The following is a 21,690-nucleotide window of genomic DNA, read 5'->3' on the forward strand; positions in this document are numbered from 1 at the left end:
TTTTGGTTTGGTTGAAACTCGAGTTAAAGACAAGAATAAAGATAATGTTTCTAAACTTCTTCTGCGTTCTTGGTCCTTCTTGTATAATTATGATTTCTCTTGTCGTGGTCGTATTTGGGTTTGTTGGAATGCTGATACGGTGAAGGTGGATGTTGTTGGAATGTCAGACCAGGCTATTCATGTTTCTGTCACTATATTAGCTACCAAAATCAGTTTCAATACTTCAATTATTTATGGAGACAACAATGCTTCCTTACGTGAGGCATTATGGGCTGATATAGTGAGTCGTAGTGATGGATGGGAGTCAACCCCGTGGATTCTTATGGGTGACTTTAATGCTATCCGCAACCAGTCGGACAGGTTAGGAGGGTCTACTACGTGGGCTGGTACCATGGACAGATTGGATACATGTATTCGAGAAGCGAAAGTAGATGATCTTCGGTATTCAGGAATGCATTATACTTGGTCGAACCAATGTCCTGAGAATCTGATCATGCGGAAACTAGATAGAGTACTTGTTAATGAGAAGTGGAATCTGAACTTTCCATTATCGGAAGCGAGATTTTTGCCTTCGGGTATGTCAGACCATTCTCCTATGGTGGTAAAGGTTATTGGCAATGATCAGAACATAAAGAAACCATTCAGATTCTTCGATATGTGGATGGATCATGACGAGTTCATGCCCTTGGTGAAGAAGGTATGGGATCAGAATTCGGGGGGTTGTCCAATGTATCAGCTGTGTTGCAAATTAAGAAAGCTAAAGCAGGAATTGAAACTTTTCAATATGGCTCACTTCTCCAACATTTCAGATAGAGTTAAAGATGCAAAAAACGAAATGGATAAGGCTCAACAGGCTCTGCATACAGCGCATGAGAATCCAATTTTGCGCATGCGAGAAAGGGATGCTGTTCGTCTATACGCTTCTACCGTCAGGGCTGAAGAGAGTTTTTTCAAACAGAAGGCAAGGATACAATGGCTTAGCTTGGGGGATCAGAATACTAGCTACTTTCACAAATCAGTAAATGGAAGACAGAATAGAAATAAGCTTCTATCACTTACAAGGGAGGATGGAGAGGTTGTCGAAGGACACGAGGCAGTCAAATCAGAAGTAATTGCATACTTCCATCGTGTGTTAGGAGTGGATCAGATGCCTAGGGTTCTGAACGAGGAAGTGATGGACTCGGCAATTAACTTGAAACTGTCTTCAACGCAACAGCATCTACTCGCACAAGATGTAACAAGGGAGGAGATTAAGCATGCTATGTTTAGTCTGAAGAACAACAAAGCCCCTGGTCCGGATGGCTTTAACGCAGGTTTCTTCAAAAGAATGTGGCACATAGTTGGGGAAGATGTAATCAACGCTGTTAGATCCTTCTTTCAGACTCGTAGAATGCTTAAAGAAATGAATGCTACATCCATTTCTCTTATTCCTAAAGTTGCTAATCCTACAAGGTTGACTGATTTTCGTCCTATATCTTGCTGCAATACAGTGTACAAATGCATCGCTAAGATTCTAGCTGGGAGAATCAAAGTTGTTTTGCCATCCTTAGTTGGTCCATATCAGACTGCTTTTATCTCAGGACGACGAATCAGTGATAACATTCTTTTGTCTCAGGAACTAATGAAAGGCTATCATAAATCTACGGGACCTGCTCGTTGTGCTATGAAAGTTGATCTGATGAAGGCTTATGACTCGGTGCGGTGGGATTTCGTTGACGCCATGTTAATAAAAATGGGATTCCCTAGAACAGTCATTGATTGGATCATGGTTTGTGTTACATCATGTCAATTCTCTATCAACGTCAATGGTGAGCTTGCAGGTTACTTTCAAGGGGGAAGAGGGCTGAGACAAGGGGATCCATTGTCGCCATATTTGTTTGTCCTATGTATGGAAATCCTTTCGGGGCTATTCTGCAAGATGAGTGCCAACCAAGAATTCAAGTTCCACTGGAGATGCAAGAAGGACAAAATTTCTCATCTTTGTTTTGCTGACGACTTGATGATTTTTAGCAACGGGGATGTAAAGTCAATTCGTATGATCAGAACGGTGCTCACAAAGTTTCAAGACCTATCAGGTCTGTATCCAAATCCAAACAAAAGTGACATCTTCTTGAGCGGTGTGTTAAATGCTGAGAAGGAGCAAATTATTCATATTCTTGGGTTTAGAGAGGGGGAGCTCCCTATGAAATATTTGGGAGTACCTCTTCTCTCATCCAGACTAAAGGCTGTTTATTGTAAGGGCCTCGTGGATCGAATCACCTCTAAAGTTCGACATTGGACTTGTCGAACACTCTCGTATGCAGGACGGGTACAACTGATTAATTCAGTCTTATTTTCCATACAAGTCTATTGGGCATCTCTCTTTCTCTTACCTAGGCAAGTAATTAAAAATGTGGAGCAAATTATGAAATCCTTTCTTTGGTCAGGTTCAGATATGAGAACTACTGGGGCTAAAGTGGCTTGGGATCAGGTATGTCTTCCAAAAAAGGAGGGGGGGCTAGGAATAAAACGGATAACAGAATGGAACAAGATTGCTTTGTTGAAACACATTTGGAACCTGTGCAATGACTCAGATGGCTCAATATGGTCTACTTGGATCAGATCCAATCTGTTGCGAGGTAGGAATTTCTGGACAATCAAGACACCACAGAATTGCTCTTGGGCTTGGGGAAAGATTCTAAAACTGAGATCCTTAGCATGGCCGAAGATGAAGTACATCATAGGAGATGGAATGACAACCTCTCTATGGTTTGACAATTGGCATCCTCACAGCCCACTCGCGGATTCTTACGGGGAAAGATTCATTTATGATTCAGGTATGGCCAAGAACGCGAAGGTGAATGTGCTAATTCATAACTCAGAATGGAAAACTCCTACCACCCAAGCTATTGGCTGGCACCCCATTATAGAAGCTATTCCTTCCAATTCTAATCCTAAAATGGGGCAAAAGGATGAGATAGTTTGGTTGGATTCACCAAATCACAGATTCTCGATCAAAGTAGCTTGGGAACAACTAAGACGTCATCGTCAGATGGTTGAATGGCATGACATTGTGTGGTTCAAGAATGCTGTTCCAAGACATTCATTTCTTTTATGGATGGCTGTCCAACAGAAACTCACAACTCAAGATAAACTTCATCGGTTTGGTATACATGGTCCCAATAGATGCTCGCTCTGTCTCCGCAACAATGAGGATCACAACCACTTGTTCTTTGAATGCTCCTATACTAAAGCGATCTGGTGGGATGTTTGTGACAGATGCGACATTCCAAGAATGACAAAAGGCTGGGATGAATGGATTCGATGGGCCACTGTCTCTTGGCATGGCAAGAGTTTCGTCAATTTCTCTCGTAAACTGAGTTTTGCAGCTACAGTGTATCATGTATGGCAAGAACGGAATGCAAGGATCTTTGCTGGAATGTCTAGAACTTCGAATTTGGTCTTTAATCAAATCGAATGTATCATTCGTGATAAGCTTGATTTGATGAGGAATGTCGCACCAACAAATGAAAACAAAAGGATCCAACGAGCTTGGAGGGTGAATACCATAGATTCTTAATTTGTTAGTTAGCTGGTTGTATTGGTTTCCCTAACGAATCCAGTGAGGTTTCAGTGTTATGGTCGGTGGCTAGCTTGTAGCCATCTGTTGTTTTATGTTTCTGTTATCATTGTAAATCTGGGGTATGCCCCTTATAATGTTTGTATCTTCTTCTTTTAATACATACGTCAACTTACCAAAAAAAAAAGTGATAAGAGTAGAGAATTCTTGATGTACATCATGTTTATCACAATAAGATGAAAAGTTAGTATTTTCAAATTCTTTGTCATGGTTACTCTGAATTCTAGAGATGAAAAGTTTTTTTTTGTTTGTAATTTTCTGAATAGTTTCCTCACAAGATCAAAGGATCATACTTTTCTCTTAACATAATAACCAAGTATATTAGTAATCTTTTTTCCACCCAAACTCATCCATAATGACTATGATATACTTTTTTCCACCCAAACTCTCAGTTTGAATTAGACCTATTAGGTTTTATATACAACAATTTAAGGGGTTTTAAGGTCAAAATATTAGTAATCTTCTTGTGTTGAGCCTTAGTTTGTTTTCCTTCCTAACATGTTTTACACACTTTCTTCCTATCTATTTATAGATTTGGCAGACAAGTAGCTTTTCATTTTAAAGATCTTTGATAAGTCTCTAAAGTTGATATGACCAAGGCATTGATGTCAAAGATTAGTACTATCCAATGTTACCTTATGACAACCCAAAGTGGTCAATGTTGGAATTCCATTGCAGTTGTCTAAGGTTCTGACACCTTTCATGAGCAAGCCAACACAATTTTGGATGTTGCATTTATTTATAGAAAACTGTACACTATAATTCTCATCACAAAATTGATTTATGTTTTGTATATTAGATTTAAAGACCATTTACAAATAAGAAATTATGGTAAACCAAGAATATTAATACTTCTCTTACCTTTTATAATAGTTGTGCTTCCACCTCTAAAGGTCACTAATTCTTTAGTCAATGATTTAAATTTTTTAAACAAACCTTTATCTCATGACATATATCCAGAACAACCACTATCTAAAAGTACCACACATTATTATTCATTGTTTTCAATGTTATATGTGTTACTAGACATATTGTCTTTTTCTTAACTACCCACCAATTTTTCATTTTTGTTCTGTTAGTATTTTCAATCTCTTGAGATTTCCCTCCACCTACTAGCTTACCAAGTGATGCGAACTTCGTGATCACGTGGTCACACAACCCACAATTAAGATTGAGATTTGATCCCGGAAAGCCGAAATAGGTCTGATAAGAGTGTGACACAATGAAAACCTGCCTCAAGGCACCAACACTATTGGATTGAGTAGAATGACGCCACAAAGCCAGTTAATCTTCGATAAGTCAGATTCAGATCCTTCAAGAACTGAAAAATACAAGAATCACTCTCACACATTAAAATTGAAAAATTCAGAAGTAATTATCATCAAAGCCGCCAAAATTTTGGCTTCCATGAGTTTAAATAGTTCTTGAAAAATTAACCCTAATGGACCCCTTATGTGGACTTATATAAGGTCCACTCAAAACTGACCTAAAACCCTAAACTGAAAAGCCCATTACTTAATCCAAACAAACCTTGGATCCTAACTGAAAACAAAGTATTAAGTAAGCCCAAATAAGCCTTGGGCTGTAGCTAATAAAATAAAATAATAAAATAACTAACTTGTCATTAAATACCACCAGCCCTTCTTTCCTTGTGTAGCTAGGATGAATAAGGAATCCTTATAAGAAAATGATACGGATCAGCCCAACACCAAGCGTAATCATGCCAACGACCCATTAGAGGTGCCAATTGGGCCAATCATAAGAGCTAGGGCAAAGAAGCTTAAAGAAGCATTGAATGGGCTTGTTCAGAACATATGGAGCAAAATGGACCTAGAGGGGCTTGGGACATTTAAGGAGCATGAAGGACAGCCTTTAATTCATCTAGTTCAGGTCTAAGAAGAGCCCAATTCATGTGGAACAAGGGGTTGATGTGTCCAGCCCAATACCAGCCTTGTTAGGCTTGTTATTTTTCCTAATGCTACAAGGATTAAAAGTCAACAATTTATTCTCCTAATTAAGTAAGGAAGTTGGCCATATCTTATTCCTAAAGAGGGGAGGACTATTTAATGCTTTTCCTAACTTAGAAACGAAAGTAATTAAATCAGCAACAAAGGAGGAAATTTGTGTTCTTATTTGTCCAAATTAAACAAAGGAATTCAAGCTAATCAAGGACATCAAAAGGGGCAGCAACACAAATTTTCCAAATCAGATTTGTCCTAGTTTATTTAAGACTTTTTAAGGTTGACAAATCTGATTCTAGCATATTTAGCATGCTAATTTTCGGTTTTTTATTTTTTATTATTATTTTCTTCTTAGTTTTTGGGTTATTATTACTTATTTAGGTCAATTGTAAGTGGGCTTCAATTATGTCCACCTAAGGGGGGTCCATTAGGGTTTCTTTTAAGTCTAGAGTGAGTCCATATAAATAAAGGTATAACCAAACATATAAGGTTACACAATTTTCAGATCAATAAACTTCTTTGCTGCACTTATTGTGTGATGGTGGGATAATCTTCCTTCCTTGGTTCTCTAAAGAACTGAAAACGACTTATCGAAGAACAACTGTCTTCGTGGCGTCATCCTTATACTTCTCGTTCGCGAATCAATATTCGTTGGGTAGGGGTCTCCGTTTCCAATAGTTCTGGTGTGTAGGTACAAGTTATCTTTGTGTCACACTCCTATCAAACCTGATTTACTTGGCTTTCCAAGAATTCGTGTCTTTGCGTGTAGGTTGCGTGATCACGAGGTTCGCATCAGAAAAGGATTCTGAAACATTAATGAATCCTTGCCACACTTGGAGATTATATTGTAGCTCATTAAAGATCCTTGTGGAACTAGGAAATTCCCATAACCAGCTGTTACATCCTTGTGGGAAAAGAATCCTAACCAAATAAAAAATCCACAAGTCAAATGGAAGTAAATAACAAAATTCATATAGCCTCTTTTGACCTGTATTGTGGTGCCTTCCCAACTTTGATTGACCTTCAATCTTAACCCATAGTAGGACAACATGTCTGGAGAGTTCACATAAAATTTTAGTTCGATCCAACGGTTGGATTGAGAATTATAACTGTTGCGCATTTTACGCCAAAATCCGAATCTGACCTTACTTGAGTTTTATCACAAGGCTGAACCGTATCATTCCCTCCCTCTTCAAGAAGATTCACCCTCGAATCTTGAATAGGATTAGTAGCGACTTCAGTAGCCTCTTGTTTAAGCCTTTGAAATTCTCTGATTGCTAACACCTTTCTTGGGCAACATTTTATAAAGGTAGTGACTGACAAGAATTTCAAATAAGCACATCGTACTAATCAAGTGTGTACATAATTTTGAATGATAACAGCAGCGGCTCTCCTCTATCTTTCATTCTTTTGGCGGTGTACCTCCTTTTCCCATGAAGCTTGAAGATTATAGAATAATCTTCTACACTTATCAACTTCTCGTTCTAAAACCCCCAAATCATGGCTTAGTTTTTCGCATCGTTGATCAACAATCCTTCTCTGTTCCCTCTCCCTTGGTGAATACATGACACAAATAGGGAAAAAAAAGAAGAAGAAGAAGACGAAGACAATAATAGAGTTTAAATAGGAAGAACACTGATTTAGACTCAAGATTGCGAATTTGACTTTTGTTTGGACTAGAACTTATCGAAAAACAAACAAATGTGAAAGTGATGAAAATCACTCAAACAACAGCCAGATATCAAAATATGATGATAGTATAATGTCAGGAACGAAATCAATAGAAACAAAACAAATTTTGAAAGACAACACCAAACAAACCCGTTTACAGCAAGACAAAACGCAATTCTGGAACCTAAAGAAAACGCAATCCAAATGACCTCGAATTTAATATATAGTATTAGGATACCATGAAAACAACAAATCTCAGTTTATAGGTCCTTCTATTATGTCTAGGTACCCAAACCCCGTGTATGATCAGTTTGCGGCAAAATTGAACCTACAATTAAAACCTCATGCAAATGATACCAAAATAAGACCAAATTTTATACGTGTTGTGATATAACCCTGAATAGACATCATATGGATTTTCAATTGATTATGAGGTGATTTTCTTATGGTTCACTAAGAATAGTGTTTCTGCGGCAGAATTGAACCTTGAATTAAAACATCAAGAGAACAAAATCAAAATAAGCCCAAATTTGACATCCAAAGCGATATGACACCCAATAAACAGACTATGAAGTTTCAATTGATTCTAATGTGTTTTGCTTATGGTTCTCTAAGACTAGTGTTTCTGCGACAGAATTGAATATCGAATTAAAACCTCAAGCAAATAACATCAGAATAAGCCTAACTTTGACATCTTATGCGATAACACCCCCAATAGACTTAATATAAAGTTTTAATTGATTCTGAGGTGTTTTGCATATAGTTCACCAAGAGTTTTGTTTCTGCGGCAAAATTTGAATGATCCTTCAAATTTCAACTAATCCCTCTCTCTCTTTCTTTCTTTCTTTTTCTTTTTAATATACTGATATGATTAGAGACAGTAACAAGATGAAATATAACATTTTTTTTTGCTTAGATGACTCAAACACAAAGAATAAGAAGATGGACACAGACACTAAAAAACCTAAAGGAACACTAAAAAAACAAAAATAACAACAGAAGGATATGACCTTGTTTCGGAGCCTAACTCTGATACCAACTGATACGAATCTCATAATCACGCAACGCACAATCAAAATTGAGATCTAATCCTATAAAGCCGAAATAGTTCTGATAGGAGTGTGACACAATGGAAGCCTGCTCCAAGGCACCAACACTATTGGAATGAAGTAGAATGATGCCACGAAGCTAGTTAGTCTTCGATGAGTCAAATTCAGTTCGTTCAAGAACTGAAGAATGCAAGAATCACTCTCACAAGTTGAACCTGAAAAATTAAGAAGTAAAATACCTCTGAAATCTTTTGGTAATGTTTTAGCTCGATTTAACAGCTGGATTTGGAGTTATGCTCAATAGCATAAAATTAGACGGTAGAATGTTTTATGCCAAAATCTGAATCTGACTTTTCTTGGGTCGTATCACAAGGCTGAACCGTATCATGGAGATGTGAGATCAAATATATCTCCATTCCCACTTGAAAGAATCCAATCAGCAAATTCATGAAGTTCTCCTCTTTCATTCTAACCAAGCTTATCAACTGAAAGACACATGTTTTCTTTTAGAGTTACCACTTTAAATTTTGGTCATAACACCGAGTTGTTAAGAGAAGCATGGACAATTTCATCCCTGGTTCCCCTAGGAACAACCGGTAAGATTTGCTTGAAATCCCCTCCCAACATGACTACTTTTCCTTAAAAAACTATTTTTTCATTAGATTCCTAACCACCTCCCAAAACATCACGCAACGAACGGTCTACTGCCTCAAAACACTATTTGTTATTCATTGGAGCCTTGTCCCAAACAATAAGTGCTGCCATTTCAAGCAATCATAAAAGGTTTGTGTTTTTCATTATATCACATAATGGACTTCAGCAACAATCAGAGGTATTTTAAACTTTAAATAAGCAGTTCTCCACCTAGCAATAAAAGGGAATGATGGGAACCTCGTGATCACGTGGTCACGCAACCCACACGCAAAAACACCAATTCCCGGAAAGCCAAGTAAATCATGTTTATAGGGGTGTGACACAAAGATAACTTGTACCTAGGCACCAGCATTATTGATTCGCAAATGAGAAGTATAAGGATGATACCACGAAACTAGTTGTTATTTGATAAGTCGTTTTCAGTTCTTTAGAGAACCAAGGAAGGGAGATTATCCCACCAACACACAACAATTGCAGCAAAACAAGTTTATTGATCTGAAAGTTGCGTGACCTTACATGTCTGGTTATGCCCTTATTTATACTGACTCCAAACTAAAATAAACTCTAATGGACTCCCCTTGCTGATTTAATGCTTTCCTTCCTAGGTTAGGAAAAGCATTGAATAATCCTCCCCTCATGAGGAACAAGATCTGGCCAACTTCCTTACTTAATTAGAAGAATAAATTGTTGACTTTCTATCCTTGTAGCATTACGAAAAAAACAAGCATAATAAGGCTGGTATGAGGTCGGATACATCAGCCCCTTGTTTCACACGAATTGGGCTCATCTTGAACCTGAATTAGATGAATTAGAGGCTGTCCTTCGTGCTCGTTAGATGCCCCAAGCTTCTCTAAGTCCATCTTACTCCATATGTTCTGAACAAGCCCATTCAATGCCTCTTTAAGCTTTTTTGCCCTACCTCTTGTAATTGGCCCAATTGGCACCTCCAATAGATCATTGGCATGATTACGCTTGGTGTTGGGTTGATCCTTATCAGGGAATCAATTCCAGATGGAGCAACAACGAGCACAACTAAACCTTCAAACCTCAGTTTATTGATTATTGCATACCATAAAAATATTTTCCATGTCCCCCATGACCATGAACAAAGACCAACACTTGTGATATGTTGAGAACGTAACAACATATTCATAGATATTCTTTTGACATTGGTTAAGCAATGGAAGAACAGATGAATGGTTAACATGTCAATTTAACAATGTTGTAGTTGAGTTCTTCCATTAAAAGTCAATTCAACAAAAGAGGTTTAGGTTACCAGCAAAAAAAGAACCAAAAGTATATAAATATTTATTTTATTAAAGCTAAACAATCATATGACTCTAAAAATAAATGCAATTATTGTAGAGCTATAGTTTGTTTGATTTATGCGTGTCTTATTAAGAAGGATAAAAGTTTATAATTTGTGTAAACCCTTGTGAAGAAACTTATAAAATTAAGAAAATAAATAATAAGTTAAATGTCGAGAATGAATATTTACCTTGTGGGAATGAATATTGATAAAAAAAACTTAAATAAAATTATTGTGAAAGGATTTAAAAAAAAACGAATGTCAAAAAGTACCCGAAAATAATAATAAAAAAGTCCAAATTGCAAATAAGATCGAAATGAAAATAAATTAATAGGAAAAACACGGAAATAGAGTTGAATGAATTTCGACCCAAATTATTGTCTGAGTTATGGAGATGTGGCACTTGTTGAGCCTCACAAAAAGATTGATGCGAACCTCGTGATCACACAACCCATAATCAAGATTGAGATATGTTCCTGGAAAGCCGAAATAGGTCTGATAAGAGTGTTACACAATGAAAACTTGCCCCAAGGCACCAACATTATTGGAATGAAATAGAATGACGCCACAAAGACAATTAATCTTCGATAAGTCAAATTCAGTTCGTTCAAGAACTGAAGAATGCAAGAATCACTCTCACACGTTAAAACTGAAAAAATCAGAAGTAATATTCATCAATCGCTGCTGAAATTTTGGTTACATGAGTTCAAATAGTTCTTGAAAAATTAACCCTAATGGATCTACCCTTGTGAGCTAAACTTACCCACATACAAAACTGACCTAAAAACCCTAAAGTGAAAAGCTCGTAACATGATCCAAACAAGCGTTGGATCCTAGCTCAAAAAAAAGTTTTAATTATGCCAAAACATGAAAGAAAATAATAAAAATAACTAATATGTCATTAAATAGCATTAACCCTTTTTTCCTTATTTGCTTCTTGGCCTCAGGTTATCTTATTAGAATTTTGCTCTCTCTAGTATTTGTATGCTACCATAATATCTCTATGTTCTTCTGTGGAAAATGTTCCAATGGTGGGATTCTAGAGTGACAACTCTGAAACCCTAGAGAGAGAGAGAGAAGAGAGAAAGAGAGAGAGTGTGGTGCTGTCGGAGCTACATCTACTCCGTCCACCGTTGGATTGTTCTCATTTCTGACTATGTTGTTCCTTCCAACTTTTTCTCAACATTGACCGAACGGATTTGTTATCCAATCAACGAGGTAAGAGATATTGATCTCGCAATATTTCTACTATTCTGCATTTTCAGTTTTGGAACTATGGAGAAGTGGTGAAGTTGCAGCATAGTGAATGGATTTTCTTTATGATTTCTCTTATGGCTGTCATAGACATGAAGGCCTTTGCCATATGTGAAGATTAAATCATAGTTCTTTGGAAAAGTTTCATTTTTCTTGCTAGTTTCAGAGTGGTTTGTCGTAGCTTGATCTCCTTTGTTCACCGTTGGATCGTTACCATTTTTGAGTATGTTGTTCTTCGAAACCTACTCTACATCTTGACCGAACGGATTATTGTTACAATCAGTGTGCTGGGAGATATTGGCCTCGTAATTCTGTAATTCTCTTCTTCCTTCATGAACTAATCTGCATCTTGTTGTTTATGAGTTAGGTTGCTGTTATTTCTGAGCTTAGGTTGCTTCTTGGCCTCAGGTTATCTTATTAGAATTTTGCTCTCTCTAGTATTTGTATGCTACCATAATATCTCTATGTTCTTCTGTGGAAAATGTTCCAATGGTCAGCTCTAACATTGAACAACACAATCAAGTTAAGTCAGGACATACATTAAGATTAGAACTGCAAGATATGTTGAATAGCCATGGGAAGAGGATTTCTCAGTTTCAAGCTGATTCTGATGCTAATATAGAGAAACACTCTACTGTCCAAGCTTCTAATGTTGTTCCAGAAATGAACCATGTGTTGGGTTCTAAAGTTGATGAGGTGAAGGTAGGGTCTCATCAACAAGAACAACTAAAACTTAGACCCAAATTGAATTTTTTAAATGCTTTGAAGGGTTCTGATGTTGATGACAATGAGGGTAGCAAGACCCTTGGCATTAGTTCAGTCCGTAATCTGCACTTTGCTCCCCCTACTATGACTGATGGTCGTGTGACAGTAGCTCCTCCACTTGATGTGTTTGAAGATGGCTGCGAATTTTGGAAATCCACCCTAGTTGGTCATTTTGTGGGGCAGAAATTACCGTATCCGGTGGTTAAATTCTATTGCCAAAAGAATATGGAGCTCCTACGGTCTATCAGAAGTTTTGTCTTCGGATAATGGTTTCTTCATCTTCACCTTTGATTCTGTTGATCATGCCACTAATGTGCTGGAAAGAGCCCCATGGCACATGGCAAACAGGCCATTGGTGCTTAAACGTTGGCAGCCGAACATGCAATTTTTGAAAGATGGCAAGAGTTCCGGTATGGGTTAGGCTGTATAATGTCCCTCTCGAGTATTGGACTATTAAGGGGTTGAGCTGTGTAGCGAGTGCTATTGGAGTCCCCCTTCATGCGGATCATACGACATTGTTGCGTAAAAGGCTTAGTTACGCAAGAGTTTGCGTTGAGATAGATGCTTCGAAGACGTTGGTTAAGGAATATGATCTTCTTTTTTTTTTGGTAAGTTGACGTATGTATTAAAAGAAGAAGATACAAACATTATAAGGGGCATACCCCAGATTTACAATGATAACAGAAACATAAAACAACAGATGGCTACAAGCTAGCCACCGACCATAACACTGAAACCTCACTGGATTCGTTAGGGAAACCAATACAACCAGCTAACTAACAAATTAAGAATCTATGGTATTCACCCTCCAAGCTCGTTGGATCCTTTTGTTTTCATTTGTTGGTGCGACATTCCTTATCAAATCAAGCTTATCACGAATGATACATTCGATTTGATTAAAGACCAAATTCGAAGTTCTAGACATTCCAGCAAAGATCCTTGCATTCCGTTCTTGCCATACATGATACACTGTAGCTGCAAAACTCAGTTTACGAGAAAAATTGACGAAACTCTTGCCATGCCAAGAGACAGTGGCCCATCGAATCCATTCATCCCAGCCTTTTGTCATTCTTGGAATGTCGCATCTGTCACAAACATCCCACCAGATCGCTTTAGTATAGGAGCATTCAAAGAACAAGTGGTTGTGATCCTCATTGTTGCGGAGACAGAGCGAGCATCTATTGGGACCATGTATACCAAACCGATGAAGTTTATCTTGAGTTGTGAGTTTCTGTTGGACAGCCATCCATAGAAGAAATGAATGTCTTGGTAAGGAATATGATCTTCGCTGTCCAAATGGGTTATTCATAACAATTTCAGCTGAATACGAATGGATACCGTCGAAGTGCAGTAATTGCAATGTCTTTGGACACACCACAGCGCTATGTGCTACTAAGAACATTGATAATCTTAAAGTGGTGGCAGAGGGTAAGAGGAATCTAGGAGCTATGAACTCTAAATCTGCGGATAACAAGCCAAATCAGTTTCAGTGGCAGGTAGTTGGTAAACGAAACAAGGGTTCTGTGAGTGGGGAGAATGCTCCCTTGGCATCTAAAGTGGGTAATTGTAATGAGAATGCTTGTTCAACATCTGGTATACATATGTCTGATTGTAATATGAATGATCATGCGACATCAGATGTGTGCAATGCTGGTTGTCATGAAGATGAAAATCCTTCCTCTCCTCTTGTCTTGAAGAGTTTACGAGAAGACATGAAACAAGAGCAAGGGGCTGCAAGTACTGCTTTAGATCAAGATATGGACGCAATGGGAGATGATACAGATGGGGAACAAACCGATAAGGAGTTAACGTCAACGATCCTGACAACCCCTCAAACCCTGAATTCCACCGAAAGGGAAACTGTTAATCAGTTAGCTATTAAGGCTAGAGACTCTCTAGAGAAAAAGAAAAGGGGTTCAATAGCCTCTTCAAAGAAGAATCAGAAATCTGGCTCCTCTCTAGGAGGCATGTCAAGGTAATCTTTGTGTTGCTGTTTGTACTCCTCTCTATTTTCCTATGATTATTGGATGTTGGAATATTAGAGGTTTGAATGATCCTATAAAGCATTCAGAATTGCGTCGACTCATCCATCAAGAGAGGATAGCTTTTTTTGGTTTGGTTGAAACTCGAGTTAAAGACAAGAATAAAGATAATGTTTCTAAACTTCTTCTGCATTCTTGGTCCTTCTTGTATAATTATGATTTCTCTTGTCGTGGTCGTATTTGGGTTTGTTGGAATGCTGATACGGTGAAGGTGGATGTTGTTGGAATGTCAAACCAGGCTATTCATGTTTCTGTCACTATATTAGCTACCAAAATCAGTTTCAATACTTCAATTATTTATGGAGACAATAATGCTTCCTTACGTGAGGCATTATGGTCTGATATAGTGAGTCGTAGTGATGGATGGGAGTCAACCCCGTGGATTCTTATGGGTGACTTTAATGCTATCCGCAACCAGTCGAACAGGTTAGGAGGGTCTACTACATGGGCTGGTACTATGGACAGATTGGATACATGTATTCGAGAAGCGAAAGTAGATGATCTTCGGTATTCAGGTATGCATTATACTTGGTCGAACCAATATCCTGAGAATGTGATCATGCGGAAACTAGATAGAGTGCTTGTCAATGAGAAGTGGAATCTGAACTTTCCATTATCGGAAGCGAGATTTTTGCCTTCGGGTATGTCAGACCATTCTCCTATGGTGGTAAAGGTTATTGGCAATGATCAGAACATAAAGAAACCATTCAGATTCTTTGATATGTGGATGGATCATGACGAGTTCATGCCCTTGGTGAAGAAGGTATGGGATCAGAATTCGGGGGGTTGTCCAATGTATCAGCTGTGTTGCAAACTAAGAAAGCTAAAGCAGGAATTGAAACTTTTCAATATGGCTCACTTCTCCAACATTTCAGATAGAGTTAAAGATGCAAAAAACGAAATGGATAAGGCTCAACAGGCTCTGCATACAGCACATGACAATCCAATTTTGTGCATGCGAGAAAGGGATGCTGTTCGTAAATACGCTTCTACCGTCAGGGCTGAAGAGAGTTTTTTCAAACAGAAGGCAAGGATACAATGGCTTAGCTTGGGGGATCAGAATACTAGCTACTTTCACAAATCAGTAAATGGAAGACAGAATAGAAATAAGCTTCTATCACTTATAAGGGAGGATGGAGAGGTTGTCGAAGGACACGAGGCAGTCAAATCAGAAGTAATTGCATACTTCCATCGTGTGAGTTTCTGTTGGACAGCCATCCATAGAAGAAATGAATGTCTTGGAACAGCATTCTTGAACCACACAATGTCATGCCATTCAACCATCTGACGATGACGTCTTAGTTGTTCCCAAGCTACTTTGACCGAGAATCTGTGATTTGGCGAATCCAACCAATAGGGTGCCAGCCAATTTGCCCCATCTTAGGATTAGAATTGGAAGGAATAGCTTCTATAATGGGGTGCCAGCCAATAGCTTGGGTGGTAGGAGTTTTCCATTCTGAGTTATGAATTAGCACATTCACCATCGCGTTCTTGGCCATACCTGAATCATAAAGAAATCTTTCCCCGTAAGAATCCGCGAGTGGGCTGTGAGGATGCCAATTGTCAAACCATAGAGAGGTTGTCATTCCATCTCCTATGATGTACTTCATCTTCGGCCATGCTAAGGATCTGAGCTTTAGAATCTTTCCCCAAGCCCAAGAGCAATTCTGTGGCGTCTTGATTGTCCAGAAATTCCTACCTCGCAACAGATTGGATCTGATCCAAGTAGACCATATTGAGCCATCTGAGTCATTGCACATATTCCAAATGTGTTTCAACAAAGCAATCTTGTTCCATTATGTTATCCTTTTTATTCCTAGCCCCCCCTCCTTTTTTGGAAGACATACCTGATCCCAAGCCACTTTAGCCCCAGTAGTTCTCATATCTGAACCTGACCACAGAAAGGATTTCATAATTTGCTCCACATTTTTAATTACTTGCCCAGGGAAGAGAAAGAGAGATGCCCAATAGACCTGTATGGAAAATAAGACTGAATTAATCAGTTGTACCCGTCCTGCATACGAGAGTGTTCTACAAGTCCAATGTCGAACTTTAGAGGTGATTCGATCCACGAGGCCCTTACAATAAACAACCTTTTGTCTGGACGATAGAAGAGGTACTCCCACATATTTCATAGGGAGCTCGCACTCTCTAAATCCAAGAATATGAATAATTTGTTCCCTCTCAGCATTTAACACACCGCTTAAGAAGATGTCACTTTTGTGTGGATTTGGATACAGACCTAATAGATCTTGAAACTTTGCAAGCACAGTTCTGATCATACGAATTGAGTTTACATCCCCTTTGTTAAAAATCATCAAGTCATCAGCAAATCAAAGATGAGAAATTTTGTCCTTCTTGCATCTCCAGTGGAACTTGAATTCTAGTGCCTCGACTTGTCGAAGATTAACTAGGTTCGTGGCGTCATTCTACTCAATCCAATAGTGTTGGTGCCTTGGGGCAGGTTTCCATTGTGTCACACTCCTATTAGACCTATTTTGGCTTTCCGGGATCAGATCTCAATCTTGATTGTGGGTTGCGTGACCACGTGATCACGAGGTTCACATCAGCAAGTCTAGGGACTCCATTGTTTCATTTGGGTCTTTATCTTCAAAAGTTCCATTGCACATCAATTCAACCATTCGCCTATCTCTAGGTGTTAACCCTTCATAAAAATGTGAAACCGTTCTCCATGTTTCAAAACCATGATGAGGGCAAGTATTAAGCAAGTCTTGATACCTTTCCCAACATTGGTAAAATGTTTCTCCTGATTTTTGAGTGAAAGTGATAATTTATCTTTTGAAAGAGTTTGTTCTGTGAGATGGAAAAAACTTCTTTAAAAATTGTTATGGCATTTCATCCCAAGCACGAATGGATCGTGGTCTCAAATTTTGTAGCTATGTTTTAGCTTTATCTTTTAATGAAAAAGGAAAAAGCTTTAATCTAATGTTGTTCATGCTACAATTTGAGTCATTATAGGTATTACAGACCTCCTTAAATTCCCTTAAATGCAAGTACGGGTTTTCTAAATCTAAGCCATGAAAAGAAGGCAAAAGTTGAATAATGTCTGGCTTAAAATTAAAATGAGATGCATCAGGGGGGAAAACTATGCATGAGGGTGCACTTGTTCTTGTGGGATTCATGTGGTCTTTAAGTATTCTCACACGATTATTCTCATTATGAAGCGAGTTCGTTGCTCACCATTTGAAGTAGGCAACACCTGAATCATGCCTGTTATTGGATGGCCTGAAGTGCTAGGCGCACTTATAGAATTAGACTTATTCACAGGAAATGAGAGTTTTGAGATGCGATATTGATATAAGGATTAAACAATGATAAAAACAATTGTTAAGGTTAGAGGATCCATTAATGGTATTTCAAACAAGTATAATATAAACTCTTATTATTCAACAGGAAACCACACACAAATGAGGTTCCAATCAGATTATAAATTGTTAACATGATTACTTTAGTTATCTCATTCGAATAATGTTAATACTTGTAAATGTTGTCATTAATGATTATAACTTATGTTAACAACAAATCAAGTTCTTTTCATAGCACAAGTGTCTGTTATATCATACGGTTTGGTCTATGAAAGTGCCAAGTATTTGTTGTACCAAGGGTTATACAACATAAATCTAGATTAACCATTTAACAAGCAAATTATTAAAAGTGAACAAGATAACAAATATAACATATGTTAATATTAAACGTTAAAGTCCATGTTTAGTTTTACACTATACTTATTCTTACACCATTAGTGTAACCTTTTCACCCTTGACATAATAAACTTTGCTAAACATAATGAAGAAGAGAAACATAAATAAACAAGATAAGTTCAAAACTCAAGCATTACAAAAAGAGAGAGCAAGAGCATGTTCTTAATCTGAAAACCAAGATGCCTAAATGCATGATAAATGCCTCCTTTTAGAGGCCAAAATTCGAAACTATTGATTTGATGACTAATTGTTGAGTGGGTGACCACATCTAGACTTGGTGACAATCCTTATCTTCTTGTCTAAACAAAACGTCATTGCTAACGTCAGAATTTGAACAGATTGTCCGCATGAAAGTTCTAGGAAATTATCTCAGTTTTACAACAAAAAAAGAATTGGTGCATTTGGAGTTTTAGAACCTGAGATATGGGCTGAACAGTGACTGGGCTGCAGGACAGATTCTAACTTCTCCGTTGTAGCTAAGATTTGAACTTCCAAACAGCAGAATTGAGTCTTCGACTTCCCATAAATATTTTAGGCCTATGTCTTAGCTTTCTAGCCATATAAATCAAATTGAAATCCAAGATCTATAGCTCCACATATGACCCCATGACTGAATAGTGTTCCAATTTGGACTGAACCAGCATCTCTTTTTTTTTTTTGGTAAGTTGACGTATGTATTAAAAGAAAAAGGATACAAACATTATAAGGAGCATACCCCAGATTTACAATGATAACAGAAACATAAAACAACAGATGGTTACAGGCTAGCCACCGACCATAAAAATTGAAACCTCACTAGATTCGTTAGGGAAATCAATACAACCAGGTAACTATCAAATTAAGAATCTATGTAGTTCAACTCATAAGCTTAACCCTCTATTTGTCTTCTCAATTTCAGTAGTTCAACTCATCAATTAATCTTTTGATTTATGTGATAGGCCAAATCTAAGATGAATATTTACCATAAATTAAAGGTATCTTATAGTATTGGACTTGTTATTATAAACATGCTTTAGTTAAGGAGTTATTAATGCTTCAAGTACAAAATGATGATATAAAATCTTTTTAAAAATGCACTTTTAAGTACTAATCAGTAAGATTGTCTCTTCCTATGTTATTCTTGATTAGGTGCGTTGAATTGAGTCTTTTGGGATTAAAAAAAGGGTGTCATCTTATTCTTTCTTTCCAAATTTTTTTTAAAATCAGATAACTTATACCTAGGCACCAGCACTATTCAAAACGGAGACCCCCACCCAACGAATATTGATTCCCGAATGAGAAGTATAAGGAATGATGCCACGAAAACAGTTGTTGTTCGATTAGTCGGTTTTCACTTCTTTAGAGAACCATGGAAGGGAGATTATCTCACTAACACTAACACACACAAAGTGTGGCAAACAAGAAGTTTTATTAATCTGAATTGTCTGACTTACATGTCTGGTTATGCCTTTATTTATACTAACTCTAGACTTAAATAAACCCTAATGGACCCCCCTTAGGTGGACTTATATTAAGCCCACTTACAATTGACCCAAATAAGTAATAATAACCCAAAGACTAAGAAGCAAATAATAAAAATAATACAAATCCGAAAATTACCATCCTAAATATGCTAGAATCATATTTGTTACCATTAAGAAGTCCCAAATATACTAGGAAATCTGATCTGAAGGTAGAATTTATTCTGAAGTCTTCTTTCCTTTTTGTAGCTATGATGAATAAGAAATCCTTGTAAGAAAAGGATTCTGAAATAATTATGAATTCTAGCCAAATAGGAAGTCCACAAGTCAAAAGGAAGTAAATAACAAAATTCGTACAGCCTCTGTTGACTCGTGTTTTGATACCTTCCCGAACTCCGATTGACCTGAAATTTTAAACCAAGGTAGGAAAACATGTTAGGAGTCTCTACGTAAACTTTCAGCTCAATCTAATGATCGGATTGAGAATGATGACTGTTGTCGTAAACCTAGATAGTTGCACATTTTACATCAAAATCCGAATTTGACCTTTTTTGGATCGTATCAAAATTGATACTATGATTACTGAAGTCCTTATCGAATTTGGGGTAAATTGGATATCAGTTCCTTTATTTTCAATTTCGGGGCTAATCAGGTCTGATTCGTAACCATTATAGAAGCTATTCCTTCCAATTCTAATCCTAAGAGCAAAAAGACTCATAGTTTGGTTGGATTTGCCAAATCACAGATTCTCGGTAAAAGTAGCTTGGGAGCAACTAAGAATTCATCGTCAGATGGTTGAATGGCATGACATTGTGTGGTTCAAGAATGCTGTCCTAAGACATTCGTTTCTTCTATGGATGGCTGTCCAACAGAAACTCACAACTCAAGATAAATTTCATCGGTTTGGTATACATGGTCTCAATAGATGCTCACTCTGTCTCCGCAACAATAAGGATCACAACCACTTGTTCTTTGAATGCTCCTATACTAAAGCGATCTGGTGGGATGTTTGTGACAGATGTGACATTCTAAGAATGACAAAAGGCTGGGATGAATGGGTTCGATGGGCCACTTTCACTTGGCATGGCAAGAGTTTCGTCAATTTTTCTTGTAAACTGAGTTTCGCAGCTACAGTGTATCATGTATGGCAAGAACGGAATGCAAGGATCTTAGCTGGAATGTCTAGAACTTTGAATTTAGTCTTTAATCAAATCGAATGTATCATTCGCGATAAGCTTGATTTGATGAGGAACATCCTATCAACAAATGAAAACAAAAGGATCCAACGAGCTTGGAGGGTGAATAACATAGATTCTTAATTTGTTAGTTAGCTGGTTGTATTGGTTTCCCTAACGAATCTAGTGAGGTTTCAGTTTTATGGTCGGTGGCTAGCTTGTAGCCATATGTTGTTTTATGTTTCTGTTATCACTGTAAATCTGGGGTGTGCCCCTTATAATGTTTGTATCTTCTTCTTCTTTTAATACATACGTCAACTTACCAAAAAAAAAAGATACGAACCTGATTGATCTTGAAACTTTGTGAGCACAGTTCTGATCATACGAATTGAGTTTACATCCCCTTTGCTAAAAATCATCAAGTCGTTAGCAAAACAAAGATGAGAAATTTTTTCCTTCTTGCATCTCCAGTGGAACTTGAATTCTTGGTTGGCACTCATCTTGCAGAATAGCCCCGAAAGGATTTCCATACATAGGACAAACAAATATGGGGACAATGGATCCCCTTGTCTCAGCCCTCTTCCTCCTTGAAAGTAACCTGCAAGCTCACCATTGACGTTGATAGAGAATTGACATGATGTAACACAAACCATGATCCAATCAATTACTGTTCTAGGGAATCCCATTTTTATTAACATGGCGTCAACGAAATCCCACCGCACCGAGTCATAAGCCTTCATCAGATCAACTTTCATAGCACAACGAGCAGGTCCCGAAGATTTATGATAGCCATTCATTAGCTCAATTGGATATCATTTACTTTAGGTTCCAGATTCAGACTTAACTCGTCGTAAACGAATCTGTTTTACGTCAACTTTTGAAATTGATTTTTCTTTTTGCTGATTTCGTTTCTTGCAGTATATTTTCAACATATCCAGCACATATAAGTGTTGTTTCACCATTTTGCATATTTCATTTTTGTTTTTATTCGAGTCTTCAGTTTCGTTCA

General features: G+C 37.6%; 1 pseudogene; it reads left to right on the plus strand.

Annotated features, from left to right (window-relative positions):
- The first annotated feature begins 17,024 nt into the window (after positions 1-17,024).
- LOC133702434 (small nucleolar RNA R71) lies at positions 17,025-17,135 on the plus strand (annotated as a pseudogene).
- The last annotated feature ends 4,555 nt before the right edge of the window (positions 17,136-21,690 follow it).

This window comes from Populus nigra, chromosome 8 (genome assembly GCF_951802175.1).
Source record: "Populus nigra chromosome 8, ddPopNigr1.1, whole genome shotgun sequence".
NCBI classification, from domain to species: Eukaryota; Viridiplantae; Streptophyta; class Magnoliopsida; order Malpighiales; family Salicaceae; genus Populus; species Populus nigra.